The sequence below is a fragment of the Penaeus chinensis genome, chromosome 2 (genome assembly GCF_019202785.1).
Source record: "Penaeus chinensis breed Huanghai No. 1 chromosome 2, ASM1920278v2, whole genome shotgun sequence".
Classification (NCBI taxonomy): Eukaryota; Metazoa; Arthropoda; class Malacostraca; order Decapoda; family Penaeidae; genus Penaeus; species Penaeus chinensis.
The window spans coordinates 21263395-21270307 of NC_061820.1; the positions used below are offsets into that span (position 1 = coordinate 21263395).

General features: G+C 39.8%; 1 protein-coding gene across 3 annotated transcripts in view; it reads right to left on the reverse strand.

Annotated features, from left to right (window-relative positions):
• LOC125030945 overlaps positions 1-6218 on the reverse strand; it is a 26424-nt gene extending 20206 nt beyond the window's left edge. Inside the window, exon 1 of one of the 3 annotated variants that reach the window (XM_047621357.1) lies at positions 6114-6218. The gene's annotated coding sequence lies outside the window, so the exon portion shown is untranslated. The remainder of the gene's footprint in view (positions 1-6113) is intronic. The other 2 variants (XM_047621367.1, XM_047621374.1) reach the window with 2 other exon arrangements.
• Positions 6219-6913: the final 695 nt, after the last annotated feature.

The following is a 6913-nucleotide window of genomic DNA, read 5'->3' on the forward strand; positions in this document are numbered from 1 at the left end:
TCCGCACAGCAAAGATTTTACGTTATGTTCATTGGAATCCAAACAATCAAGAAAACGCATTATAGTAATAATACAGCCACATCTAAATCAACATAAATGACTGAAGAATTTTAAGACTAAAAACCTTACATAAAATGTCAAATACTTCTATAAACTCTATAAATAATCGGTTTGTGTCATTACATCAAGTAAAGAAGTGGTCTGAGTCGAACAAAAACTGCGTTTATGTATGCATCATGTTGTTGAGGATAGCAGATACAGAGGTACCATTTTAGTTTATATTGTAACTCGGAACCAGTCAAGAATTATTCATGTAACAAATGGCATTTTGAAAGAGAAATGTGTAAAGTTGTATAGTTAATTAAATAATAAATTGTCATGGAAGGAAAGATTCAGAAAATGAATAGAAATATTCACAATTTTTCTTTCTTTTCCTCTAACTGAATTTTTCAAACAGTTTACATCCGATGTAAGATTTGTTCATAACATTAGAAAGCTAATGGAAAAGCGCAGAAATTCACCTCTGGGATTTTATGATAAAACTGCTTAAAGGATATGAACAGAAAATTAGCTTTGAATAGAAAAATCTAATTTCCCGTACCGCTATTCCAGAACAGTTCTTATTCGATTTGAATTTTGATGGTATCAGTTGAAAGCTTATCATTTCTTTCTTTTTTCGAATTCTTGTCCCGATTTTTTTTTTTTTTTTTTTTTTAAAGCTTGCGTCAACCTGTGGATTTTATCGATGTTCATGCTGATTTTTTCATTGCAAAGTATGCAACAACGTGGGACAATAATGGTACGCAAGATATGTGGGGAAAAAATGTTTTTTGAGGGGGCAGTGCCCTCCATCAGGGAATATCCATAAATTTAGTACCAAAGGATGTGGAATACTAAAAATTAAAAAAACAACTAAATTTGGAGAAAATCGATAAGATAGTTTTGTATTAATTAGTATCTAAAAAATTACCCCGCTTTACCCCCCCCCCCCCCCCATTTTTACCTTACCCCTACCACGTTGACGGACGGTCCCTATAACCTCTACTTCCAAACTGTCTCTATTCAGATCGTTTACTAATAGTTGCAATTCATTTTTTGTGTGTCTGTGGTTTGTGCATATGGATATATATGCATGTATATATGTGTGTGTGTTTGTATGTGTGTATGTGTGTATGTGTGTATGTGTATGTGTATGTGTATGTGTATGTGTGTGTGTGTGTGTGTGTGTGTGTGTGTGTGTGTGTGTGTGCTTGTGCGTATGCGTGTGCTGGTGCTTGTGCGTGTGCATTTGTGTGCATGCGTTTGTTTGTGTGTGTATATGTGTGCATGTGTGTGTGTGTGTGTGTGTGTGTGTGTGTGTGTGTGTGTGTGTGTGTGCATTTGATTGTGTATACATGTGTCTGTGCGTGTGTATGTTTGTGTGCTGTGTTTGTGTGTGTGCACGAGTTTTGTGTGTGAATGTGTTCGTTTGTGCACGTGTTTGCGTGAGCGTTTTTGCATGTGTATATGTTCGTTTGTGCACGTGTTTGCGTATGTATGTGTTTGTGTGCGCATGTGTTTGCATATGCATGTGTTTGTGTGTGCATGTGTTTGTGTGCGCATTTGTTTGAGTGTGCATGTGTTTGCGTATGCATGTGTTTGTGTGTGCATGTGTTTGTGTGTGTATATGTTTGAGTGTGCATGTGTTTTTGTGTGTCTGTGTTTGTGTGTGTGCCTGTGTTCGTGTATGCATGTTTTTGTGTGTACAAGTGTTTGTGTGTACAAGTGTTAGTGTGTGTGCATGTGCTTGTGTGCTTATATGTGTTTGTATGTACATATGTTTGTGTATGCATGTGTTTGTGTGTGCATATGTTTTAGTGTGTGTATGTGTTTGAGTGTGTGTATGTGTTTGTGTGTGTGCTTGTGTTTGTGTGTGCATGTGTTTGTGTGTGCATGTGTTTGTGTGTGCATGTGTTTGTGTGTGCATGTGTATGTGTGCATGTGTTTGCGTGTGCATGTGTTTGCGTGTGCATGTGTTTGTGTGTGCCTGTGTTTGTGTGTGCCTGTGTTTGTGTGTGCCTGTGTTTGCGTGTGCCTGTGTTTTTGGTGCCTGTGTTTGTGTGTGCATGTGTTTGTGTGTGCATGTGTTTGTGTGTACATGTGTTTGTGTGTGCCTGTGTTTGTGTGTGCCTGTGTTTGTGTGTGCCTGTGTTTGTGTGTGCCTGTGTTTGTGTGTGCATGTGTTTGTGTGTGCATGTGTTTGAGTGTGCATGTGCTTGTGTGTGCATGTGCTTATGTGTGCATGTGCTTGTGTGTGCATGTGCTTGTGTGTGCATGTGCTTGTGTGTGCCTGTGCTTGTGTGTGCCTGTGCTTGTGTGTGCATGTGTTTGTGTGTGCATGTGTATGTGTGTGCATGTGTTTGTGTGTGCATGTGTTTATGTGTTTGTGTGTGCATGTGTTTGTGTGTGCATGTGTTTGTGTGTGCATGTGTTTGTGTGTGCATGTGTTTGTGTTAGCATGTGTTTGTGTGTACGCATGGGTGGATGCTTCATGCAGCGGTGGCAGCGATGGAGACAGAGATGAAGAGGATAATAACAATAATAATAAGAATAAGAATAAGAATCACAGTAACAGTTACAATATCAACAACATCAATAATAATAATGATGATGATGATAATAATTATCATCATCATAATCATAATACAATAGTAACAAATCAACAACAACAATAACAATAATAGTGTGCATGTGTTTTTGTGTGTCTGTGTTTGTGTGTGTGCCTGTGTTCGTGTATGCATGTTTTTGTGTGTACAAGTGTTTGTGTGTACAAGTGTTAGTGTGTGTGCATGTGCTTGTGTGCTTATATGTGTTTGTATGTACATATGTTTGTGTATGCATGTGTTTGTGTGTGCATATGTTTTAGTGTGTGTATGTGTTTGAGTGTGTGTATGTGTTTGTGTGTGTGCTTGTGTTTGTGTGTGCATGTGTTTTTGTGTGCATGTGTTTGTGTGTGCATGTGTTTGTGTGTGCATGTGTTTGCGTGTGCATGTGTTTGCGTGTGCATGTGTTTGCGTGTGCCTGTGTTTGTGTGTGCCTGTGTTTGTGTGTGCCTGTGTTTGTGTGTGCCTGTGTTTGCGTGTGCCTGTGTTTGCGTGTGCCTGTGTTTGCGTGTGCCTGTGTTTGCGTGTGCCTGTGTTTGCGTGTGCCTGTGTTTGCGTGTGCCTGTGTTTGCGTGTGCCTGAGTTTGCGTGTGCCTGAGTTTGCGTGTGCCTGTGTTTGCGTGTGCCTGTGTTTGCGTGTGCCTGTGTTTGCGTGTGCCTGTGTTTGCGTGTGCCTGTGTTTTTGGTGCCTGTGTTTGTGTGTGCCTGTGTTTGTGTGTGCCTGTGTTTGTGTGTGCCTGTGCTTGTGTGTGCCTGTGCTTGTGTGTGCCTGTGTTTGTGTGTGCATGTGCTTGTGTGTGCATGTGCTTGTGTGTGCATGTGCTTGTGTGTGCCTGTGTTTGTGTGTGCCTGTGTTTGTGTGTGCCTGTGTTTGTGTGTGCCTGTGTTTGTGTGTGCCTGTGTTTGTGTGTGCCTGTGTTTGTGTGTGCATGTGCATGTGTTTGTGTGTGCATGTGTTTGTGTGTGCATGTGTTTGTGTGTACATGTGTTTGTGTGTGCCTGTGTTTGTGTGTGCCTGTGTTTGTGTGTGCATGTGTTTGTGTGTGCATGTGTTTGAGTGTGCATGTGCTTGTGTGTGCATGTGCTTGTGTGTGCATGTGCTTGTGTGTGCATGTGCTTGTGTGTGCATGTGCTTGTGTGTGCATGTGCTTGTGTGTGCCTGTGCTTGTGTGTGCCTGTGCTTGTGTGTGCATGTGTTTGTGTGTGCATGTGTATGTGTGTGCATGTGTTTGTGTGTGCATGTGTTTATGTGTTTGTGTGTGCATGTGTTTGTGTGTGCATGTGTTTGTGTGTGCATGTGTTTGTGTGTACATGTGTTTGTGTGTGCATGTGTTTGTGTTAGCATGTGTTTGTGTGTACGCATGGGTGGATGCTTCATGCAGCGGTGGCAGCGATGGAGACAGAGATGAAGAGGATAATAACAATAATAATAAGAATAAGAATAAGAATCACAGTAACAGTTACAATATCAACAACATCAATAATAATAATGATGATGATGATAATAATTATCATCATCATAATCATAATACAATAGTAACAAATCAACAACAACAATAACAATAATAGTGTGCATGTGTTTTTGTGTGTCTGTGTTTGTGTGTGTGCCTGTGTTCGTGTATGCATGTTTTTGTGTGTACAAGTGTTTGTGTGTACAAGTGTTAGTGTGTGTGCATGTGCTTGTGTGCTTATATGTGTTTGTATGTACATATGTTTGTGTATGCATGTGTTTGTGTGTGCATATGTTTTAGTGTGTGTATGTGTTTGAGTGTGTGTATGTGTTTGTGTGTGTGCTTGTGTTTGTGTGTGCATGTGTTTTTGTGTGCATGTGTTTGTGTGTGCATGTGTTTGTGTGTGCATGTGTATGTGTGCATGTGTTTGCGTGTGCATGTGTTTGCGTGTGCCTGTGTTTGTGTGTGCCTGTGTTTGTGTGTGCCTGTGTTTGTGTGTGCCTGTGTTTGCGTGTGCCTGTGTTTGCGTGTGCCTGTGTTTGCGTGTGCCTGTGTTTGCGTGTGCCTGTGTTTGCGTGTGCCTGTGTTTGCGTGTGCCTGTGTTTGCGTGTGCCTGAGTTTGCGTGTGCCTGTGTTTGCGTGTGCCTGTGTTTGCGTGTGCCTGTGTTTGCGTGTGCCTGTGTTTGTGTGTGCCTGTGTTTTTGGTGCCTGTGTTTGTGTGTGCCTGTATTTGTGTGTGCCTGTGTTTGTGTGTGCCTGTGCTTGTGTGTGCCTGTGCTTGTGTGTGCATGTGTTTGTGTGTGCATGTGCTTGTGTGTGCATGTGCTTGTGTGTGCATGTGCTTGTGTGTGCCTGTGTTTGTGTGTGCCTGTGTTTGTGTGTGCATGTGTTTGTGTGTGCCTGTGTTTGTGTGTGCCTGTGTTTGTGTGTGCCTGTGTTTGTGTGTGCATGTGCATGTGTTTGTGTGTGCATGTGTTTGTGTGTGCATGTGTTTGTGTGTACATGTGTTTGTGTGTGCCTGTGTTTGTGTGTGCCTGTGTTTGTGTGTGCCTGTGTTTGTGTGTGCATGTGTTTGTGTGTGCATGTGTTTGAGTGTGCATGTGCTTGTGTGTGCATGTGCTTGTGTGTGCATGTGCTTGTGTGTGCATGTGCTTGTGTGTGCATGTGCTTGTGTGTGCCTGTGCTTGTGTGTGCCTGTGCTTGTGTGTGCATGTGTTTGTGTGTGCATGTGTATGTGTGTGCATGTGTTTGTGTGTGCATGTGTTTATGTGTTTGTGTGTGCATGTGTTTGTGTGTGCATGTGTTTGTGTGTGCATGTGTTTGTGTGTGCATGTGTTTGTGTGTGCATGTGTTTGTGTTAGCATGTGTTTGTGTGTACGCATGGGTGGATGCTTCATGCAGCGGTGGCAGCGATGGAGACAGAGATGAAGAGGATAATAACAATAATAATAAGAATAAGAATAAGAATCACAGTAACAGTTACAATATCAACAACATCAATAATAATAATGATGATGATGATAATAATTATCATCATCATAATCATAATACAATAGTAACAAATCAACAACAACAATAACAATAATGATACTACTACTACTACTACTAATAATAATAATAATAACAATATTAAAAATTATATATAACAAATAATGATAATAATGATAATGATGATGATGATGATAAAATATAATATATAATATATAATATATAATATATAATATATAATATATAATATATAATATATAATAATAATAATAACAATAAAAATAATAATCATTATACATAAAAACAATGGCATTATCAGCCTAATTATTACTGTTTTAGAACTACACTAAACTTCAACAGCTCACCACTCTGCCTGACATCCAAATCTGATATGGCATTCTCGAACCAAGGCATACCATGAAATCGTTCATGAAATTCTTATCCCATGTTATCAGCTTTGCTGCTCAAGTATTTACAAATCTTGTAAATGCTGAGTGATGTTTAAATGACTATATACGCAAAAAACACTTACTGTAAACACGAATGAGGTTCAGCTTAGCGTTCAATTGATGTTAACACAGTGCCAGCAAAATGCATACTGAACGTCACTGTACGTTTCTGTCAGGAAATACGGGGCTCAGCAAACAGAAAAGTTATCGTACGTATCTTTAGAACTGACATACTCTCAACTATTGCTTAGTATATAATTGATGAATCATATAGATTTATAGATAAATTAAGATTTTTATCGAATAAAGATAAGGCTAAAGTTTTGCATATACATAACACTGGTAATATGACGTATTTTCGAATTATCGTACATTGAAAGCTAACTAAATGAGACCTGTTTTATAAATATTCAGAATTTCATGCAATAACTTTCTAATAATCCAATGGGACACATTACCTTCTGCATGTTTGTCAGTATTTTAATAAATGCAAGGAGGCTGGCGTACCCGCGCGGGCGCCAGCACACACACACACACACGCACACACACACACACACACACACACACACACACACACACACACACACACACACACACACACAAATATATATATATATATATATATATATATATATATATATATAGAGAGAGAGAGAGAGAGAGAGAGAGAGAGAGAGAGAGAGAATCGGACAGACTAGCGCGAGAGTGTTACACCATGATAGAGATTCCGAGAAAGCGTTTGGCAGCGATAATATGGTTTGAGATTGTGATGGAATGTATTGCAGTGTGACAAGGGGTATTTATTTGATTTAGAATAAAATATTTCTCAATTACTGAAGTTGGAAAACAGAGGTATTTCGCAAGTCTGTTTACAATAAAGGTA